Raw genomic sequence first — 24,132 nt, 5'->3', positions numbered from 1 at the left:
CAATCCAATTACTTTCCCAAAAAGTCAGCCCCCCCCCCTCTAATTCCTCTAATTCTCTCTCTCCCTCCGAGGAACTGAGCCCTAGGACCATGCTTCAGGACTACCTGGCCTGATGACTCCTGGCTGCCCACAACCCACTTGGTTGTGCTGTTGTTCCAGTTTCAACTTTTCCGCTTGCTATGGAACCCTGACATGTTCACCGGACGTGCTACCTTGTCCCGGACCTGCTGTTTTCGACTCTCTCTCAACCTCTGAATGCTTGGGTATGAAAAGCCAACTGACATTTACTCCCGAGGTACCTGTTGTACCCTACAACCACTGTGATTATTATTTGACCCTGCTGGTCATCTATGAACATTTGAACATCTTGAAGAACAATCTTGCCATAATGGCCACGTACTCTTATTATCTCCACCCGGCACAGCCAGAAGAGGACTGGCCACCCCTCAGAGCCTGGTTCCTCTCTAGGTTTCTTCCTAGGCTCCTGCCTTTCTATGGAGTTCTTCCTAACCACCGTGCTTCTACATCTGCATTGCTTGCTGTTTTATGCTGGGTTTCTGTATAAGTACTTAGTGACATCTGCTGATGTTAAAAGGGCTTTATAAATACATTTGATTTGAAGAAGACAAAAAGGATCCATCAAAGAAATATGTTGTGTCATCAAAGTGGTCTCTGACTTGTGGTCAGACTCACTCAGTTCGAACAAACTTTTAAAAAACATGCTCCTTTTTTCAATGCTGAATTGAATGTCATTGAGAAAACAGAAAGGTGCCAATGTCATCCAAGAAGTAATCATTTACACTAAAACAAAAATATAAACGCAACATGCAACAATTTCAAAGATTCTACTGAGTTACAATTCATATAAGGACATCAGTCAATTTAAATAAATTCATTAGGCCCTAATCTATCATTTTCCCATGACTGGGAATACAGATATGCATCTGTTGGTCAACGATACCTAAAAAATTTAAAAAAGTAGGGGCGTGGATCAGAAAACCAGTCAGTATCTGGTGTAACCACTATTTGCCTCATGTAGTGCGACATCTCCTTCCCATAGAGTTGAACAGGCTGTTTACTGTGGCCTGAGGAATGTTGTCCCGCTCCTCTTCAATGGCTGTGCGAAGTTGCAGGACATTGGCGGGAACTGGAACACACTGTCGTACATGTCAATTCAGAGCATGCTCATAGGGTGACATGTCTGGTGAGTATGCAGGCCATGGAATAACTGGGACATTTTCAGCTTCCAGGAATTGTCTACAGATCCTTGCCACATGGGGCCGTGCATTATCATGCTGAAACATGAGGTGAATGGCACAACAATGGGCCTCAGGATCTTGTCACGGTATCCCTGTGCATTCAAATTGCCATCGATAAAATGCAATTGTGTTAATTGTCCGTAGCTTATGCTATCTCCCATCTGCCTGGTACAGTTGAAACCAGGATTCATCCATGAAGAGCACACTTCTCCAGCATGCCAGTGGCCATCGAAGGTGAGCATTTGCCCACTGAAGTCCGTTACAACGACAAACTGCAGTCAGGTCAAGACCTTGGTGAGAACGACAAGCAGGCAGATGAGCTTCCCTGAGAGTTTCTGACAGTTTGTGCAGAAAATCTTCAGTTGTACAAACCCAATTTCATTAGCAGTCCAGGTGACTGGTCTCAGACGATGCTGCAGGTGAAGAAGCCGGATGTGGAGGTCCTGGGCTGTCTTGGTTACACATGGTCTGTGGTTGTGAGGCGGCTTATAGTAGAGAAATTAACATTCAATTGTCTTGCAACAGCACAGGTGGACATTCCTGCAGTTATCTTGCAAATTTCACACTCCCTCAAAACTTGAGACATCTGTAGCATTGTGTTGTGACACAAAACTGCACATTTTAGTTGCCTTTTTCCCCCAGCACAAGGTGCACCTGTGTTATAATGTGGTTTAATCTGCTTCCAAATATGCCACAGCTAATGGATTATCTTGACAAAGTAAAAATGCTCACTAACAGGGATATAAACAAATGTGTTCACAACATTTTTAAGAAATAAGCTTTTTGTCCATATAGAAAATGTATTTTATTTCAGCTCATGAAACAGGTTGCATTTATATTTTTGTTCAGTGTAGTTTTTCCAAAAGTGTCTAATCTGATTACAATATTTTTGATGTTAAACTGATCATGTATTCCCCAACCCTGCCCTTTAGGGATCCATCTCAATTTCGCTTAACTTTGTCCTTGGTCTAGTTCTGGTTTGAGTCCCCTTTTTTGTTGTAGTTTTCCTCCACATGCAGTCTCCTGTTTGACTGTCTGAATAATTTAGTATTTTGTCACCCATAAATACCCTCCTCTTTGTGAGATAAAGGGGAGAAATCTCTCTGCCAGTCGTTTCTGCCTCCCGAAAGAGTGATCACAAAAGCACTTGAGCCAGTGCAGCCCATAGCTGCTGGGGTCCTTTGGCCTGGCTGGCTGGCCACAAAGATTGTCTGTCTGTCTGTCCTCACCCTCAGTGTGGATGACCAATACAACTGGCTGATACCCCGGGCACATCTGGGTCCTCATTTACAAAACGCATTCAGTTGTATAAATCACAAAAACTTTAAATTTATAAAATTAACCATTTTAATTCAACATTAAATAAATTGAGCATTTTCATGTCAAGTTCAATGTATTGAAATATAAAATCGCAGCTTGGTGAGTATTTAAAACCTCTGTAGGACTAAGACAAACAGCATGGCTCACCACTGATGCTTGTGCTTGTCCCACAAACTAACTTAGTGCTGCCCCCTTCAACAAGTTTGACAAACTAGAGATCAGTAGCTAAAAAAAACAGTTAATTAAAAGGTGTTAACATAAAGGGTTCGTGATAAGACACCAAGTATCATATTTGATCTTTATTCTGACTCCACCACGTCTGCATTTTTCTTCTATGCATCTTTTTTAAACACACATCCAGGAATAAACAAATAAAAGAGAACAAAGACATTTGTTCTTCATAAACTCCATCTTAAAAAAAGTCCCACAACAAATATCACATACAAAAGACAAGTCTACATAGGAACTCAGGACACATAGAGACAGTAGGTGAGCGGGAAGAAAGGGACAATAGGGGGGAGTGCCGTATTAGGAACAGGGGTAGTGTTATGACATATAGCTAGAGGGGAAATGCAATCCGAAAAGACAGTGTGGAAGTGCTGATGATGAAAAGTGATGCAGGCTACATTGGTAGTCTGGTGGTCCAGTCTGTTGGTATGTACAACCAACTCCTCTCTGTTTCTTTGTTCTCATACCAAAAGATAGTATGACATCAATAGAGGAGTTACAGCACATCCGCTGTATGGGGCCAGGCTAGTGCCTGAGCATTGTAGAGTGAAATGTTGGACTGTAGCTACGTGTGTTCTGAGTGAGGAGTGTTAAACAGAACACAGCAGGGTGAAAAAATATTTGGATAGTAGGATGGTCTAAGAGATGGTAGAGGAGAAACATATAGTGAGAAATGGCAAAGATGTTTAGCCTTCCACACCAACACCAAAGGCAGAAATTAATCATAGACAGGTACCTTAACCCCACCAAGATCAAGGCTATAGAGATGTTTTATGATGAAAGCTGATTTTTTTTCAAACCTTGTTTGCGCCAGTAAACTCTGTCAAAGTCAGACCTGAAGGATCCGTTTGTTCTCCACATCAACGGACCATTTCTCCACATCATCATGAAGGGAAGGTTGAACCACGATCCTGCCTTTAAAAACAGGGTCTCCATGCCTGGCTTTGAAAGCCAGATCATCCAACCCCACTACACACTCACTAATGATGATGATTAGCAGTACAGTGCTATGAACAGATACCTTGTCCCTGATACTGCACTCCGGATCTTAATACTCCTCTGGCATACTGTTTCTTCACAGAAGTTTCCACATCAATATACATACCAATGTGTCATATGTTAAATAAGAGGTATTGTCATCATAGTAGTTTCTTCTACTGCATACAGTATAGTACACACCACCATTCGCCCATCAATTGGCGTACACACACAAAGAACAGGAGTACAGGAATGGCTTTATGAGCATTTAAATACAAACGTAACTTAAATTCCACCACAGCCAACTCATCTGGGCATGATAGCTTTGAGAGGCTCACGTAACAATAGTTTGAAAGTCTTCAGACCATCTACAAGCAAGGGGGGATTGAAAGGATAGCAGGCCGTACAGTCATGCAATAGGGAGATAATGATGACTAAAAACAAAAAAGTAGCATGGGGATTGGTATCCCAGCCTGGTAGTGACTAGAGTGACGGACTCTGCTTGACATACAGTATCTTACAGAGCCATAGCCTCAGCTCCTCTACTGCAGAGATAGAGAGAGCAAACATTCACACTGGTAGTACACAACTGCTTTCAGTCGGTCAATGCAATCAATAAAAGTTCAATGAGCAGTGATGAGCTCGTAATGGAGTTAACAGTTCCCTAGTCTGCAGCAGGTGGATAGGCTCCATAGTAGATTTTTTAAAACTGTCCAAACTAACACCGCATTGATGTGCTAGTCGGAATTGTTTGCTAATTGGTTGAAAGCGGCACATGTATAACTACAACCAGAGTTTCCTAGCTTTGACTAGCACGTGAACGTGGCAAAAATAAAGCATTTACAAATTGCACTCGGTCGCCATGTCATTCCAAGGTCCTTATACATGTGATATTTACATTCATTAGTTAGTCTAGGATGGGATTTTTCTTTTAAAGAAAACAAATATAGTTCATTTAAAAACTGAAAGAAAATTGTTTCCACTAACTTGACATTATAATGCAAAGGCAGAAGACCACCAGTATCTGTTCTGTGATAAAGACATCACCTGTATTATCACAAGCACAAAAACTAAATCACCAAAGGTTTCTGGTTCTCTGAGAAAGATTGGAGAAAGCCACTGTGTGTCTGACAGCCATCTGCCCCCTGCAGTTATAGTCTAGTCATGGTGGACACCTGCTTTTCCAAGCTGACTTTACAGTTTAGGGTGTGTGTGGTGTAGTGTAGTGTGGTGCAGAGAGGTTTAGTGTAGAGTGGTGTAGTGTACTGTATGTTGTAGACACAGGTTGGACCAGGAAGCCCCAGCTTGGCCACCCCTCTGTTCACTCTTTCTATAGACTAGACCTGAACAGACAAAACCAGGTGGGACCAGGCCTGGCCTGGTTGTGTCTGGTCTGATGTGTTTATCTGAGCCTGGCTAGCGCAATTTGAGCCTGAAGGCTGAGATCTCCATGGGCTCCAGGCTGATGGAGGTCATTGGCCAGAGGGGGGCTGGAGTACATCAGGGACAGAGACACAGGCTGCAGCAGCTGGAGGTCAAGGTTACGGAACAGAGAAGACACACCCAGCTGGAGGAACAGACAAGGAGAGAGAGCGAGAGATGGATACAGTTTGTAAAAGAGAGGAGGTAGAAAGAGTGTGTATGAGAGAACAATTTGTCCAGTCACTCCTCATGTCTAACACAGAGAATAATCTTTCCAGACTGCTAGCATGACTCCCACTGCAGTGCTGTACGAGTCTGTGCAACACACTGTACTATCTCCCCAGTTGTATCTGTGGTGATCCATGTGTGTGTGTTGTTGAGGACCACTGACCTGTCCCTCGGAAGTGGTACAGTTGAATCCAGGGTTGTTGGTCTCCAGGTCACAGTCCAGACTCTTCCGATGCAGGATGAGGGCCGTGTAGGGAGACGGGGAGTGGGTGTCCTGCTACAACTCACACAAACATATTAGCATCAATGGTTAGTACACAGAACCCTACATGTATTATATCTTCCAGTATATTGACGTTCCACAAACAGGACAATTACTTCTTCACTTCTAGTTACCTGGTGCTGGACGCTGCGCAGGTTGAGCACGTGGAAGTCACAGGGCAGGGCCCCCGTAAGGGGGGCAAAGGTGTGCAAGGGAGGGATGCCACGCTTCTTGGGCAGCACAGGCAGCGCCAGCACCTCGTGGTTGAGGATGGCCGAGGTCATGTGACTAAGTAGGGAGGGGAAGCTGGTTGGTCTGCTGTCCACCACCTGGGAGGCAGGAAGACAGGTTTCAACACAGGTCAAATATGATAACTAACCCCCATCCCACCCTGATTAGCTTCAACAGTCAACACAGCAGGGAAACTGCAGGGCTGAAAACAATTATTTGCATTTTAAGCGCATATCCAATTCCAGGATTTCTTGCAATGCTGCTACGGCAGGCTTTATAGCTATAGGGTACAGGGCAGCTAAACACAGGTTAAACTAGAAGGTAAGAACAGCTATAACAGATTATATAGACAGACGTCCACGGCTGGGTATCTAGTGACCTCGCTGTTGCCATGACAACTTTACCTCTTGAGCTCCGCCTCTCAGGGCGAAGGAGACGAGAGAGTGAAACATGGAGAGTTTGGCAAAGAAGCCATCATGCTGAGTGCAATGGAGAAGGAGACCGAGAGAGATGACAAAAATAAATAGAGGGGAGTGACAAATAAAGAACGGAGACATGGGTTAAAGAGTGTAGCATGAGAGATTAAGACATTTGAGACACACCGAGAAGTAGTCCCGGCTCACCCACTGTTTCCCCCCAGACTAGATTGTGTTTATTTGCTTGAATATGACACCTAAACTAACTCCCATCTGAGGATATTAGACTGACTGACCTTGTAGCCAGTGGACCTCCTCTCCAGTAGGAGGCGGAAGCGGTTGGCCGTCTTCTTGTTGTACTTCAGGCCCTGGCCCAGGCCACGGTTATCATCCTGCATCAGCCACCGGTCCAGAATCACCTCCAACTGGCCTGAGGGAGGGAAAAGCAGAGATATGCATATATAGCTCCATCATAGAGATCAATAGGGGAGTCTAGATACTGGATAGAACCAGTTTTAGCATGGATATTGTCATTGAGGACTTCCACCATGTTAAAGTAGTCAACTAGGTGGGGATTCCTATGGGTTGGGAGCAACCAGCCAATAAAATCAGAGCACTTCAAGTTGAGTTGCCTATAGTTTGCAGATGGTTTTAAGCTATTTCACCACCATCTAGTGGCCACAATAAACGAATGACAATATTTGGTTCAGGACACCAGCACTTTCCCCCCCAACACAAACACAGAAGAGAATGTACTACTTTAAAATGGAGATCGTCTCAATGGCACTGCCAAAAATGGTGGATAAATGAAGATAGTTCACTCAGGCCGTTTACCATTGGAAAAAAATGTTGGGTCTACTTAACTGGGTGTCTCCCATGAACACCAATGCAATATCAGTTGGGTCTGGTCTACTTAGTTAATTGACTTTCCTTGAACCAGATACCATATTGGCACAGATACAAAGATGAGTCCTCCATTATCTCTCTGAGCTCCATAGAAATAAACATAGATAACATTGCAAAGGCAAACAGCAGAGAAGTCACCACATTTCAGTAAATGAAAAAGGAAAAACTTCTACCAGTCCCTCTTAATGAAAACGTATTTAGAGATATAAGAGATAGAAAACTTCAGAAACTCAAAAATAACGTATGAGTTGTCCGTCCCTACCGCCCTCTAGGCTGGTGACGCCCAGGGCCTGGGCAGAGTGCAGGGTGAGGCGGAGATGGCTATCCTGGATGTAGGCCTGGCTGGGCATGGGGTAGAAGTTGGCTTGCAAGGTGAGCTTCAGGAAGTGGCGCCGGGGCCGCATCTGTGGAAACATTACAATATTAAGGTACATGTTGAAGCCAAAGGTCAGACACTCCAGCGTAAAGTGTGCGTTGTGGTCTGACCTGGAATCCGTTGAGGTCTGTGTAGAAGGTGTCGTCATTCTCGATGTCCGTGTCCAGACGCATGGCCAGCTCTTTGTTAGACTGTTCTCTGATGTCCACCATGGTGGTGACATCCAGGGACAGACCGTCCACACCTGGCACATTGTGTATGCGAATGGTCTGTTGGAAGTGCTGGTACATAGCCACTACCTCAGAGAAGAGAGGGCCCTCCACCACACGCACCACCGGAGGCTCCTTCTGACTGTAGGGCTCAGACGGAGAAACAGAGACAGTGTGTTTCTGTAATGGATTGAGGCAGGGTAGACTGATCATAAAACATTATACAGTTAAAAAATATGTTTTATTGTCACATACACCGGATAGGTACAGTGAAATGTGTTGATGTACAGGGTCAGCCATAATAGTATGACGCCTCTGGAGCAAATTAGGGTTAAGTGCCTTGCTCAATAGCACAGACTGCTCCGACTGCTCTTAAATGCAAGTAAAACTAAATACATGCTCTTCAACCAATCGCTGCCCGCACCTGCCCATCCGTCCAGCATCACTACTCTGGACGGTTCTGACTTAGAATATGTGGACAACTACAAATACCTAAGTGTCTGGTTAGACTGTAAACTCTCCTTCCAGACTCACATTAAACATCTCCAATCCAAAACTAAATCTAGAATCTGCTTCCTATTTCTCAACAAAGCATCCTTCACTCATGCTGCCAAACATACCCTCGTAAAACTGACCATCCTACTGATTCTCGACTTCGTCGATGTCATTTACAAAATAGCCTCCAACACTCTACTCAGCAAAATTGGATGCAGTCTATCACAGTGCCATCCGTTTTGTCACCAAAGCCCCATATACTACCTACCACTGCGACCTGTATGCTCTCGTTGGCTGGCCCTCGCTTCATACTCATCGTCAAACCCACTGGTTCCAGGTCATCTACAAGTTTCTGGTAGGTAAAGCCCCACCTTATCTTAGCACACTGGTCACCATAGCAGCACCCACCTGTAGCACGCGCTCCAGCAGGTATATCTCACTGGTCACCCCCAAAGACAATTTCTCCTTTGGCCGCCTTTCCTTCCAGTTCTCTGCTGCCAATGACTGGAACGAACTGCAAAAATCTCTGAAGCTAGAGACTCTTTCCACCCTCACTAGCTTTAAGCACCAGCTGTCAGAGCAGCTCACAGATCATTGCACATAGCTCATCTGTAAATAGCCCATCTAATCTACCTCATCCCCATACTGTATTTATTTATCTTGCTCCTTTGTACCCCAGTACCTCAACTTGCACATTCATCTTCTGCACATCCTACCATTCCAGTGTTGAATTGCTACATTGTAATTAATTTGCCACCATAGACTATTTATTGCCTTACCTCTCTTATCCTACCTCATTTGCACATGCTGTATATAGAGTTTCCTACTGTATTATTGATTGTATGTTTGTTTATTCCATGTGTAACTCTGTGTTGTTGTATGTGTCGAACTGCTTTGCTTTATCTTGGCCAGGTCGCAGTTGCAAATGAGCTACCTGACGCTCTAGGACAGATGGGGGGGGGGGGGGGGGGTTGGCAGCTAGCTCACCTTAGCCTTCCCATCAGGCAGGAAGAGGTAAGCCCCACTCTTGTCCTTTGAGGACCGAGTGCCGTACGTCACAAACTGGATCTGAACCTTGACCTCCTGGGGGTTGTCTTTACGATGGATACTCTGATGGACCAAGCGAGAGAGACAAAGAGAGAGAGAATTATACATTACACTTCAACCAAATTAGTCTGTGCTGCCTATTTGGAATTCAGCAAATGATCAACGGCCTTAGGTTAATTTTATAATTTCAGTCACAGCGTTTAGGCTGACTTCCATATCAGTCAATCTGTTAGAGACAAAGAGTAGTCCGTGGCTGCATCCTCAATGGCAGCCTAGGGCTCTGGCAAAAAATAGTGCACCATATAGGAAACGGGCTGCCATTTCGGCCACAAGCCTCTTCCCCTCCACATACATCCAGCAGGCCACTGGTTCCAGAGAAGCCCAGTGTAAGGGACTGGGTGGAGATGTAGAAGAGCTGTGGGTCTGCTGTCTGGGAGCGCAATTGGAAGGGGTCCACGGCGTGGGCAGTCTGCCCCTGACCAGACAGCCTCAGCAGTGTCTCAGAGCACAGCGTCATGGGGGTATCAGCAGAGTCATACAGGTGGAACACAGCCAGGACCAGGGCAGGCAGACGCACCATGAAGGAGGCCTGCAGACAGGAGAGAACACAGTTAAAACACACACACACGGCAGACACTCATGCTACACATAATAGATCAACGCATCTGTCAACTGAAGTACCACACAATGTACATTAAATAGTCACTGGGAGCGCCACAAATTAAACCAGCAACCATACACACACACCTGGAAGCCCTCTACGCTCATCTGGCTAGCAGAGCTCCACTGGGCAAAGAGCTGTACAGGGAGGGTCTGTCCATTCTCTGTGAGCACCCAGACCCTGACAGAGTTCACCAACACTGTCACCACACACAGCCTGTCCTGCTCCACTGGGTTGAACAGCACCAGGTACCTAACAGAGAGAGACAGGGGGAGATCAGTCAAACACTCCACCCATGAGAGACTGTACTGAGGCAGAGGGGAAGAGAGGGTTACCTAGGTCCTGATTGGTCCAGTTCAATAAGGGTGCGCTGGGGCAGGGAGTCTTGGGTGGCATGCCTATCATCCTATAGTCACAAACACAGAAGTACAAAGTGCCTTGAGAAAGTATTCACGCCCTTTGACTTTTTCCACATTTTGTTGAGTTACAGCCTGATTAAATGGAGATTGTGTCACTGGCCCACACACAACTGCATAATGTAAAAGCGGAATTATATTTTCAGAAATGAATAAAAAATGAAAAAAATGAAACGTCTTGAGTCAGTAAGTATTCAACCCCTTTGACATGGCAAGCCTAAATAAGTTCAGGAGTAAACATTTGCGTAACATGTTGCATAACAAGTCGCATGGAGTTGTGTTTAACATTACTTTTGAAAGACTACCTCATCTCTGTACCCCATACCCCACACATACAATTATCTGTAAGGTTACTCAGTCAAGCAGTGAATGTCAAAGATATACTTAACCACAAAGACAAGGGAGGTTTTCCAATGCTTCGCAAAGAAGGAAAGATATCGGTAGATGGGTAAAACCAAAAAAGCCGATATTGAATATCCCTTTGATCATGGTGCCGTTATTAATTACACTTTGGATGGTGAATCAATACACCCAGTCACTACAAAGATACAGGCGTCCTTCCTAACTCAGTTGCAGGAGAGGAGGGAAACCGCTCAGGGATTTTCCCATGAGGCAAGTGTGACTTTAAAACAGCGACAGAGTTTAATGGCTGTCATAGCAGAAAACTGAGTCTGGAGAGTTACTCCACAACACTAACCTAAATGACAGAGTGAAAAGGAAGCCTGTACAGAATACAAATATTCCAAACCATGCATCCTGTTTGCAATAAGGCACTAAAGTACAACTGCAAAAAATGCAAAGAAATTAACTTCATCTTGAATAAAAAGCGTTACATTTGGGGCAAATCCAACAACACACCACTGAGTACCACTTCATATTTCCAGCAAAGCACGGTGGTGGCTGCATCATGTTGTGGATATGCTTGTCATCTGCCAGGGAATTTCTTTTTATAGAAAGAAACAGAATAGAGCTAAGCAAAGGCAAAATCCTAGAGGAAAACCTGGTTCAGTCTGCTTTCCACCAGACACTGGGAGACAAATTCAACATTCAGCAGGTCAATAACCTAAAACACACTATACTTTCTTACCATGACAACATTTAATGTTCCTGAGTGGCCTACTTACAGTTTCGACTTAAATAGGCTTCGCAATCTATTGCAAAACTTGAAAATGTCTATCTAGCAATGACCAACAACTAATTTGACAGAACTTGAAGAATTTTAAAAATAATAATGTGTATATATTGTACAATACAGGTGTGCAAAGCTCTTAGAGACTAACCCATAAAGACTCATAGCTGTAATCACTGCCGAAGGGGATTCTGACATTGACTCAGGGGTGTGAATACTTATGTAAATGAGATATTACATTTTCAATACATTTGCTAAAAATTCTAAAAACATGTTTTCACTTTGTCATTATGGGATATTGTGTGTAGATGGGTGAGAAAATGTGGAATCAGTCAAAGGGTATGATTCCTTTCTGAAGGCACTGTATGATTCAGAAATGCACTTATTGCTTGTTACTAGACTAGGGAAGCACTGAGTAGCAGTAGATCACAACTTGATAGATATACAGTCAACAAGGAATCATATGGAAAATTAAAATACAAAAAGAAGTTGAGCTTATGTGAGCTATTTTAACACTGCAATACATTGTTAGAGCTCCATGTCTCCCTGTCGTCCGTTACCGTCTCTAGGAAGGGTTCTGTCTGGTAGAAGCGATACACGTCCTTGTTTTTCATTACCAGGAAGTGGGCTGCGTTAATGATTACTCTCTTCAGGCCCTGCAGGGAGTGCAGTAACCTAAAGGAAAGACAAAGGACCAATGAGACATTATGCTAGTATTCTTGAATGGCCACTTAGCCTTGTCTCTTTTTTCTGTTCCTTCTGAACCATTCAACTGAGTTGGAGACTTAAGAGTAAAATGTCGGTATTTTTCTTTTGAGACCAGTGGTCACAAAGGCAGGGATGTAGAAAGAAAAAAAGGAAATAGTAGTATCTTTTTCAACTTTAAAAACTTTTATATGGAAAAGTATTCACTATTTATATTCTGTGTCTCTCTCTGTGTCTCTCTGTGTCCTTCTGTAGCTCAGTTGGTAGAGCATGGCACTTGTAACGCCAGGGTAGTGGGTTCGATCCCCGGGACCACCCATACGTAGAATGTATGCACACATGACTGTAAGTCGCTTTGGATAAAAGCGTCTGCTAAATGGCATATATTATTATTATATTAACTAACCTGTTACCGTAGTCGATGACCACGTTCTCCTTGGCGGTGCCTGTGATGGCATCATGATGCTGGAATAGGGCGACGGTGCGCCTGGCGTCCGTCAGCAGGGTGTAGTCTGACGTGGGGTAGCGGCCTTGCATTCCCGTGTGGCGAGCGTGGGCCACAGCCAGACTGAACAGGATCTCTGCACCTCTGTGGAACAACACAGAGGAACAAATTAACAAAGACAAGAGAGGTTTTGGGATTGTTCCTAACTTTGACAGTGTGCAGACAGGTCTCCATCTCCAATGATTTTACTTTTGAAACCTACGCACATGTGGCTAACATTGTTGAATTAAGAACTGAGAGTAAGGCGCAAATGCCAACCTGCTGTGTTACAGATGTACTAAAAAAAAACATGTCTGTCTGTTTACATCTGGCCTTATCTGAGATGGGACTCCAGCACGCGGTCCATGATCTTGTAGAAGGGCCGGGAAGTGTAATAGCCGCTCCAGTAGTGGTCCTCTCGGTCTGCGTACGCAAAGAAGTCCCCGCTCAGCACCGGGTATTCTGGGGGTCTGACACCCTGGGGCACACCGTTGGCCTTGTAAACCGCAGTGAAGTAGTCGGTCAGGGTCCCAAACTGGGCCTGGAGACACACAGGACCATAAAGGTGAGACATTACATTTTAGACATTTTAGAATTAATCAAATATCAATCAAAACAAACATACCTGCACATGCATCTCAGAGTGAGAGTTCATGTAGTCAAAGAGTCTCTGGTAGTTGAGGTACTGCTGGTCCCACTCCAGGGCCTTGTCGTAGCGGAAGTCATCTCCCAGCGGAATCAGAACCACCTTACTGCGGAACAGCTTGGACTTTTTACGGTACTGGTCCAAGAGCAGGTGGGCCCTGGGGTGGAGAGAGTGACTCAGGTCACAGTAGGATTGGCACTGTAAGTGTATAATCATGTAACTGACCATTATGGATGAAGACTTAAGAAAATGTAATTGTTTTCAAGTTTTTTTTATTTTATCAACTTCATTTTCATGACGACAAACTTCACCCAAAAGCAGTAAAGTAAAAGTCATCCTGGTTCACATCTAACAGCCGATATCAGGAGAGAGGACAGAAAATAGGAGAGACTAAAGGAGACACAATCTGTTATGCAGGTGAGTGAGGACCCAAAAGCGGTTTAACAGAAACAGAGTCTTTTAATGTCCAAACACAGGGAAGACATAGATCCTCTTCAGAGGTATCGATTGACAAAATAGACAACCCGCAGAGAGGGCGACAAAATAAATCATAAAGTCCTCTGATCTTTACAGGAGAGTCCCCTTCTAGCAGCAGAGGAGAATAGCAGGGTTAGCGGCAACAGACTGCTGGTCTCTCCGGGTAGGCACGGGTTGTAGAGGACAGAGGTACCTGATCACACGTAGCATCTGATGAAGAGGCAGATTACGACAGGACGGGACAAGGGTGAAGCAAACGAGAATCTGACAAAGACAGAAGCAGAAACAGAGAGAGAAATAGAGACCTAATAAGAGGGAAAAAGGGAACAGGTGGGAGAGGGTAAACGAGGTAGTTAGAGGAGATGAGGAACAGCTGGGGGAAGGAAAGGAAGAGAAGGTAACCTAATACGACCAGCAGGGGGAAACGAAGTGAAGAGAAAGAACAGGAACAAGACATAACATGACAATACATGACACAAACATTTTGTGAAGGGATGGCCGGGCATTCAACAATACGAGACATACAATTGAGTCAGTTTCCACAGTAACATGGACTCTTCATAATGTGAAGACACTTTGTTCCTCCTTGTTTCAGCAAACAAGTATCATGAAATACATGCACCCAATTGCTTACCAAAAACCAAGCACACCGACTTGACCACTGCTTGCTTTAGAATATAGAAATGATTGACAATAGCAACATTTCTGTCTATTGACTTTTGTCAAAGCATATTTGAATGAAAATAAGAAAGCTTGCAAGCAGTGTGTGGAAATGTCTTATTTTGAAACGCATTGCATGTTCAATAGTCTCTTAGTTATGTAGTCCTGTGTGGCTCAGTTGGTAGAGAATGGCGCTTGCAATGCCAGAGTTGTGGGTTTGATTCCCACGGGGGACCAGTATGGGGAAAAATAACGAAAATGTATTGACTCACTACTGTAAGTTGCTCTGGATAAGATTGTCTGCTGAATGACTAAAATGTCAATGTAAATGAGTGTGTGCATCCCTGCGCAATGCCAGTGGTACAGGGCAATACATGACTGACATGACCTTAGAAAATGGAAGATAAAAAGAGGAGCTTGAATGGAAAAAGGCAATCAATAGCTTTCAATGAGAGAGCTATTTTCCATTAGACTCTCAGTAATGTGTGCTTTGGAAAGTTCCATGAAGTGGGGGTTTTTCTGCACAAAACTATTCATTGATAAGCAAGTCGCAGTGAAGCCGGTTGCATATTTCCATGTTTCTCTGCACCCATAGGTCTGACATTTCCCCCCTAGCAGTGTGGCATACAAGGCCGGGGGGAGGCTCTCTGCTGGGCTCACCTTTCTGCCATGTTGGCCTTCACCATGGAACCTTCCAGGGACAGTTGACTCGGCCGCCTGGCAGCCTCTTGAAGTCAAACTGGCAGCAGATCTTGGGATCAGGTCCGCAGGTGTGTGGCACGTCATAACTGTAGAAGGGCATCATGTGGCAGAAGATGTCCGTGCCCGACTCCTGGTCTGGCAACACAAAAGAAAGATTTTTATTTTGGGGTTTGTGTGAATTCAAAAGTACAAGCAAGGAACAAACAACTGTTAGTGTTCTTAGTCCAAAATATAAATTGGCCACATTTTATAGTACAACATTTCCCTCATCCTCAATTTGAATTTGAAAGTCCATACAGTGACAGCACTCATTGGAAATCTGCATTCCAGAGAGATAAGCACATTATGGTGTAAATAGATGAGATTGGTCTGCTGCCACGAAAACAGCCAGCAACTGACCCCAGGACTGCTTCCACATGAACTCCAGGCTGCGGCTGGAGGCAATGTGCTTCTTGATGGAGTAGTGGACCCTCTGGATGAGCATGCTGGTCAGGTTGGCCCTCTTCAGCAAGTAGGCCATGGTGGCACTGTGGCCAAATGGATCCACCGCCCAACCCGACTGAGGGGTCATACCTACAGTAGGGCACAGCACACGAGGGTTACCATCATGGAGAATACAACAAAGCATGGTGCACAGTTTCTATGTCATAATGGAACTCCTACTGCAACAGGACTATGACCGAAGTCATACAGGATTTCACACAATACGTGCAAAGGTGTTGTTGCAAAGTTATCCACTCAGAGTTTGAATTATTTTAACTTTCCAATGCTTCTTCTGCAAACATCACAGTGGGCAAACCCCCTTGCATGAATAAGAGAAGGCATCTCGGAGAGGGGAAGCGTGTTGCTTACCCACGTTCTTCTCCAGCCACTGATGGCCCTCTATGAGCTGGTCAATCATGGCGAAGTAGTGAACGTTGGCCTCATCAGTCATAACCCAACCTCCGGTCACCATCTCCAGCTGCCCTCCCAGGATTAGCCTGCGACAGCGAGAGGATTTAAGACATCCACCCAGTAAAGACATGAGGAAAATTCTGTATTGTTGGAAAAGGATCCATAAGTAAGTATTTCACTGTTAGTCTACACCTGCCTGTTGTTTATGAAGTAAGTGACAAATACAATTTGGTTTGAAAAGCAAGCGCTTACTTGGAGACACTGTGTCAACCAAATAACCAGCTATTTTAGAAGCACCTGGTCTCTCTGCCAAGGGAGATGTGGCACTTATTAGCTAATTATAGTAGATCACACTGCTAATGTGGCCTGGCAGGTTGTTTACACTGAGATAAGAGATACTGAAAAGACACTGTTTTGCTAGTTGGGTAGACATTCACAGCTGGGCGAGTTCCTGCTTACAGAAAACAACAAAGTAGGGCAGCCCCCGAAGTGACTCTTCTTATTAACTGTATGCAAGAAATTCCTTTGTGTTGTCTTAGGAATGCAGGATTGTGTGTTGATCTTGCCAACCCCCATTGTCTCACCTCTGAGAACCAGAGGTTACATCCTGTAGGTCCGATATCGGATTAGAGGTTAACTTCACAGTAATTCCATTGGTCAACAACTCCGTTTTTGAAATCCAAATAGGTTCAATGCTTACACTATAAAAAGGATATTAGATTATGTTTGTTCCTGACTTTCTGTGGTGATATACCTACACCATGTCTTACCCTCTTCCTCTTCCCATGGTTTCTTTGTCTCGCTCGCTCTCTCTCTCTCTCTCTGAACATGCTTAGAATACTGCCTTATAATGCTTTGTAACTTAACATTATGCAAGGCATAAGCTTATCATTCATTTTCTAAAGTAATTAAATACACCTGTATTTAGAATTCCATTCTCAGACATTTCTTCAATGCCTATTACTCTAACTATAGTCTATTGCATATTGCTATTTATCTTATGGAGTCACATTTTAATAGGATAATTGCTTAATCTTATTACAAGTCGCATGTGAGGTATTTATAATATCATATACACACACACACACGTCAAATACTGTATTACGACACTACAACAACTGAATTTTTATCTACCAAGACTGTCACTATTGACTCTTCCCTATGTGGGCAATCCTCAACGGACGGCTTAGCTGCTTTAGGGAAGAACCAACAGTTGCAGACTTAAATTGTGTTGGAGTAAGATGTTTGAGAGCTAGTGCTGTGACTGTGAGATCCGCACTTGCACATGGCTTCCTGCTTGTGCATGTCGGCACTCTCCCACCACTTGGCGAAGAAGGAGATCTCAGACCAAATGAACTTCCTGCGTGGGTCCTCAGTCAGCTTGACCAGCATGTTGTTGAAGATGTGCTGCATCTGATCTGTGTAGTACTTATCAAATGTCTTGATCCAGCCTGTCGGGACAGGAGATCGCAGCACAGAGGTGATGAGCACAACAACCCAGATCAGGAGGAACAGGGTCCTCTTCAGTTTGACTGGCACGGACACGCAGCAAAACAATTTAAAATGAAAAGAGGAATCCCTTAAAGGAAAAGTTCAAGTAATAAGCTACCTCCCCATTTCAAAACATTTGTGTCTATGAAATATAACCCAGGACCTTGGTTTGAGGGTAGGTCAGATTCAGACATAAATAGAAGATGAACAGTAAAGAGTGAATCTACACCCTAACAGACAGTACTGTACTATTTCCTATCATGTATTTTGCCATGTCAAGGAGGGGTAAAAGCAGGACAGTGGGACAGTACCAAACACAACATAGCGGTGAAATATTACAAATAACTCTCGTTTTATTATTTAAACAGAACAGTAACAATGAACCACCTTGAATGTATTGTCAGAGGCTGAGAAACAAGCAGACTATGAATATCTCAGAAAGGAGAGAAGTTGATGACTCTACAATACATAAACAGTGCAGCCTAGCACTAACTAATCTATAGAGCAATATGCTCACTGTAGACTAAAGTGGTCTCTCAGGGGTCTCCACAGACCCAGGACAAGCTGTGAACATTTACTCAGTGACACCTTGGTAAAGAGCAAAGTCTATCCTAATTAAATAGAACCATAATGAATGGCTATTCCTGCTACTGAATTACAAAACTTGACAGTTTCTTCCAAAGTCAACAACTGTCAAGTTAGCTAGCTGGCCTTGCATTGGCTGTACACAAATCTAATGGAACTGTTGGTCTCTGGCTAAAATCAAATCTTGTGCTAATACACAGCCATTCTTATCTAAAAAATAACTAAGACGTTGGAATTCTAATGTCATTGTGTCACTCAATTTGTCAATCCAGTCATTTCCTTAATATTGCAGGTGATAACTCAATCAATGTTTCATTTTTTGCTTAATATATATATAAAATATATTAAGAAAATATTTTATTAACTTTTTTGGCCTTCCGTCGTCTTTTGCTACAATGTGCCCTGAAGAACCCAGTTTAGAGCCATGTCTCACCTGGGTCGTTGTGGGAGTGAGGGACCACAAACACCTGCAGCGGTTCATTGTCCCACGCCCCAGGCTCATAGGTGATCTCAAAGCCCTGTTTCCACACACCCCCGTCAACATTGTCAAACTTCAACAGGGATTATATGTCTAGCATCTGGAAGGCAACAGACCAAAGTTAGCTAAACTTAACTCTGCTTTGCGTTTAGAACAGAGGCAAATCACATGATATCTGTAACCTCACCTTAAACCTGCCACATAGACAAGAGACAGCATGTTAACAATTACACACACGCCTACTGATGGCCAACAGAACAACAGAGTTCCTCCGAGACGAGACAGTCCCTGGAGAGCTGGTCACCTGCAGGTCGGTATGTCTGCGTCGACCCTGGGAGAACTGGCAGTCCTGGGGCTTGACGGAGAGAAAGGTGGGGCGTCCATCAAAGGGCAGGACCCAGGAAACATTGGCACTACGGAAGGGCAGCTGTCCGCTGGGGGACACAGCGCCAGAGTCGGTCAGCTCCAGAACAGAGTCCTTTATGTGGCTGATGATCTAGTGGTTCTCCTCCAGTAGCTGCGCCAGCTGTTCTATGCGGTTCTGCAGAACAGAGATTTGGCTCTAGAACACAGGAGGAAAAGGACCCGGGGGGGGGGATGAACGTCACAGGAGGTGCTAAACAGGACTAGCTAGCCTATATGGATGGATTTTTGCACCAACTATCTTGCACTGAGTCGACGCACACACACTGGACTCTACCCACACATACTTACACCGACACCAAAACACACGCATACTTACACCAGACATGTTCACACTTCCTGTGCTGCTGCTACTAGCTGTCCTGTTGCCTATTCACTTTAGCCCTACCTACAGTAGCAGTCAAATTATTGGGCAAACCTACTCATTCAAGGGTTTTTTATTTTCACTGTTTTCTACATTGTTGAATAATAGTGAAGAAATAAAAACTATGAAATAACACACCTGGAATAATGATGTAACCAAAAAAGTTAAACATGTTAAACATATTCTTCAAAGTATCCACCTTTTGCCTTGATGACAGCTTTGCACACTCTTGGCAATCTCTCAACTAGCTTCATGAGGAATGTTTGTCCAACAGTCTTGAAGGAGTTCCCACACGCTGAGCACTTGTTGGCTGCTTTTTCTTCACTCTGCTGTCCAACTCATCCCAAACCATCTCAATTGGGTTGAGGTTGGGTGATTATGGAGGCCAGGTCATCTGATGCAGCACTCCATCACACTCCTTCTTGGTCAAATAGCCCTTACAAAGCCTGGAGGTGTGTTATGGGTCATTGTCCTGTTGAAAAACAAATGATAGTAGGACTAGTGGGCTTATTTGAGCTGTTTTTGCTATAATATGGACTTGGTCTTTTGCCAAATGGGGCTATAATTTGTATACCACCCCTACCATGTCACAACACAACTGGATTGGCTAAAACGCATTAAGGAAAGAAATTCCACAAATGTAATTTTAACAAGCTACACCTGTTAATTGAAATGCATTCCAGGTGACTACCTCATGAAGCTGGTTGAGAGAATGCCAAGCGTGTGCAAATATGTCAAGGCAAAGGGTGCTACTTTGAAGAATATACAATATAGTTAGATTTGTTCAACACTTTTTTGGTTGCTACTTGATCCCATATGTGTTATTTCATAGTTTAGATGTCTTCACTATTATTCTACAAAGTAGAAAATAGTAAAAAATTAAGAAAAACCCTGGAATGAGTAGGTGTGTCCAAACCTTTGACTTGTACTCTATGTGTACATAGTTACCTCAATTACCTCGTACTCCTGCACATCAACTCGGTACTGGTACTTCCTGTATATAGCCATGTTAATTTTACTCACTAGTAACTGTGTATTTATTCTACTTATATCTTTAGCTCTACATTGTTGGAAAAGGACCCGTAAGTAAGCATTTCACTGTTAGTGTACAGGTGTACACAAAGCATGTGAAAAACATTTTTTATTGTTTTATTTGACACTACTTCACAGTTCCATTACCAAAGGAAACACTGTTGTGAAAATGCAGGTCCTTGTTCACTCAAGCTGTAGCAAATAGATAAATGAATGAATAAATACATAAAATCAAAACAAAACTGAACAAAAATATAAAAACGCAACATGTAAAGTGTTGGTCCCACTTTTCATGAGCTGAAATAAAACATCCCAGAAATGTTCCATACACACTAAAAGCTCTCAAATTTTGTGCACACATTTGTTTAAAACCCTGTTAGTGAGTATTTTCCTTTGTCAAGATAATCCATCCACCTGACAGGTATGGCATATCAAAAAGCAAGTTAAACGGCATGATCATTACACAGGTGCACCTTGTGCTGGGACAATAAAATGCCACTCTAAAATGTGCACTTTTGTCACGTGCCACAGATGTCTCAAGTTTTGAGATAGCGTGCAATTGGCATGCTGACTGCAGGAATGACCACCAGAGCTGTTGCCATAGAATTTAATATTCATTTGTTTTGCAGTATTTTCTGTAGAGCTGTCAATGTGGCAATTGGTTGGAATTATAATCCATAAATATACAGAACACAAATATAAAATGTAACAATTTCAAAAGAGAATTGGAAGTTAATTTCCCTACCATAAGCCGCCTACAACGTTATTTTAGAGAGTTTGGCAGGCCCCGTGTATGGCGACGTGTGGGCGAGCAGTTTGCATATGTCAACATTGTGACCAGAGTGCCCCATGGTGGCGCTGGGGTTACGGTATGGTGGCGATTTGAATGCACAAAAATACCGTGACGAGTCCCTGAGGCCCATTGTGAAGCCCATTTTTTTTGTTAAGGTATCTGCGACCAACCAATGCATATCTGTATTCCCAGTCATGTGATATCTATAGATTAGGGCCCAATGAATGTATTTCAATTAACGGATTTCCTTATATGAACTGTAACTCAGTAAAATCTTTGAAATTGCTGCATTAATATATTTGTGTTCTCTATATTTATGGATTCTAATTCAAGCCAATTTACACATCGACAGCTCTACAAACAAATACTGCAAAACAAGTTTGGGGTAACATGACTAAAATCCTGTCAGTAACAATTAAATCCAGCCCTCATTATACACACTGCTGCTGGACCAGGTCTGTAAACATAATCAATCACAAATCTTTGTTGCTGCGAAGCAGTTCAACTGTGGTGGTTGGGCCGCGACTCAACACAAGGTGTGTTTATGAAAATAACTGACTGCCTCTCAGGTTAAAGTAAAAAATAAACATATAGACTAAAGATATGAATTATTCAAACACGTGTGCATCTCACCAATAAATGTTGTTAACATTTGTTAATTACAGCTTTGATGTAACTCAATATCAAAGGAAAGTTCACTAAACTGTTCAGAAGGTACTGCCTCTGGCTTTTAACGCCACAGTGAGATGTATCACAACATGGTGTTTGATTGCAGACAAGGATTTAGAGAATAACAAGCGATGCTATGTCTATAGGTAATGTCTTACCCTTGGGAAGTTCCCACCTCCGTTCTGTCGCCTTGCAGGGTCGTGTTGGACCCTGTCCAACATCAGATACAGGGAAAATACAGCCACACAGAATATGGCTCCTCCACACACCGTCACCTGCTTTTTCAGCTTCATCATTGAGCCCGTAGAAAAGCTTTTTTAGGAGAGAAAAAACAACTTCGATTTGTAGTATTTACCACCAAGACAGAGGGAAAAGGTCCTCAATGAGGACAGAGTGGAGCGCAGTCCATGGAGTGCAAAAAGTGTCCGGCTGGACCAGTGTCAGCAATGGTTCCCTTCCAACCTTGCCTGTGCTCCCCTAGACCTCCATTCACCAGAGCAGTCAGGGGCGGAACATTTCGCAGAGGAGGGGGGTGTAGAGGCAGTGAGGGACACAGGGTACTTAAATCAACAGTAGCTGGCAAACAGTCTGTCAGCTCCGGCCAAACCACAGCCACCGCCGGGCTCCTTCAAAGTGGCCCTTGTGCTCAACCATCCAAACCTTTGAGATTACGGAGGAGAACCCCCCCCCCCCCCCCCCCCCCCCAAAAACAAGCTCTAAACGGCAGGGGCTCAAACAGGAAACCTACTGTGTCCGCAACATGGTATGTGTCTGTGTGCATATATGTGTGTGTGCGATCCTTTGGTCCAGTCCAACTCCCAGGACTGCGTCTAATCCTTCACCACAGCCACAGAGTCCCATTTCGCTCAGTTGGCCACCAGGGCAAAGCCATAACAGTAAGCACAGGGCTGCAGTGATGCAAAGAAACAGGGCTGAATGAGAGAGGGACTTGGCTACAGGTACCAGCAGCTTTTTAGATTGCTTTTTCGCTTGGTTTACAGCACATCAGGACTTTGAATGTGACAAATGTCACTGCAATGCTCTCTGTGACAAAGCCAAAGCATACCAAGAGTGACCAAAAAAATAAGAGGTTGAGTTCCATTGGTCCCGTTTGCACGATGTTTAAATGATGTCCTAGGGTCATTTTCTGAAGCTGGTGGGATAATCTCAGTTTAACGAGACATGGCAAAAAAACATATGTAATTCTGTTTTCCAGGCAACAGAATAATGCTCTTCAGCACTCAGTAACAGGCTGAATGTAAGTTTGTGGGAGAGAGAGAGTCACAGACAGATGATGATAAGTAAATCCATACCAAAAAACAAAACAACCAAGCTGAGGACAGTGGCAGGGATTTCAGAGCACTAGCTAAGACAGGTGTTCCTTCTTACCTTAGCATGCAAATCCTGTATGATTTTAATCCTTTCAACTCACAGGATGTCAGTGATTTAGCCTTGCCAGGGGGATTTTTGATGATAAAACCCAACACTTGCTTAGGCTGGCTGCATAACAACTAAATGGGTCCCAATTAAAAAATATTTTTGGGGGGCCATCTGTGCATGATGACTCAAACTCTCATAGCATGGAAATGACAGGCTCCAGAGTGGTATTAGCAGTCCCAAAGTAACATGCTTTATGCTTTTAATACAAATGGAGATGATTTAGCCACTGACTGACGATTCTCCTTCATCAATACCAAGATGATGGAAACCAATGTTGGTAAATATCCTTGTTTGTGGAAAAGTATAGTAACCTGTGAATGAAAACAGCAGCAATCAGTGAAGTGGAATAAAGCTCAATTGGTCATGATGATTTCCCAGTGTGTGGGTTAACGTTAGTGAAGCAGCAAGGACATGGCAACAAGCAAACCAGTATCAGTATATCAAGTTCTAGCTAGTTATAATCATTGTCTATTGTAATCGTTTAAAATCAGTTAGATAGTGTTAGGGTTGCGTAAATTCAAATCTGGTATCAGGATAAATATAACAATGAGTCACCGATTTTATACTATGTATTTTTTATTAGCTAAGTAATAAATGGCAAATGCAACTTTCGTATATATGGGCTCACTCTAATACCACGCAGGGCAGAACAGAGAACTGACAAGACGTATGTAAAACAGTATTCTGTATACTGTGATAGACATAG

At 43.6% G+C, this 24,132-nt stretch overlaps 1 pseudogene; it reads right to left on the bottom strand.

Annotated features, from left to right (window-relative positions):
* Positions 1 to 2,598: 2,598 nt before the first annotated feature.
* On the bottom strand, positions 2,599 to 22,403 carry LOC124002850 (annotated as a pseudogene).
* Between the last annotated feature and the right edge of the window lie 1,729 nt (positions 22,404 to 24,132).

Source organism: Oncorhynchus gorbuscha, linkage group LG01 (assembly GCF_021184085.1).
Source record: "Oncorhynchus gorbuscha isolate QuinsamMale2020 ecotype Even-year linkage group LG01, OgorEven_v1.0, whole genome shotgun sequence".
In the NCBI taxonomy this organism is placed as follows: domain Eukaryota; kingdom Metazoa; phylum Chordata; class Actinopteri; order Salmoniformes; family Salmonidae; genus Oncorhynchus; species Oncorhynchus gorbuscha.
The sequence above is the reverse complement of the archived record's forward strand: the minus strand, read 5'-3'. Positions and strand labels throughout refer to the sequence as shown.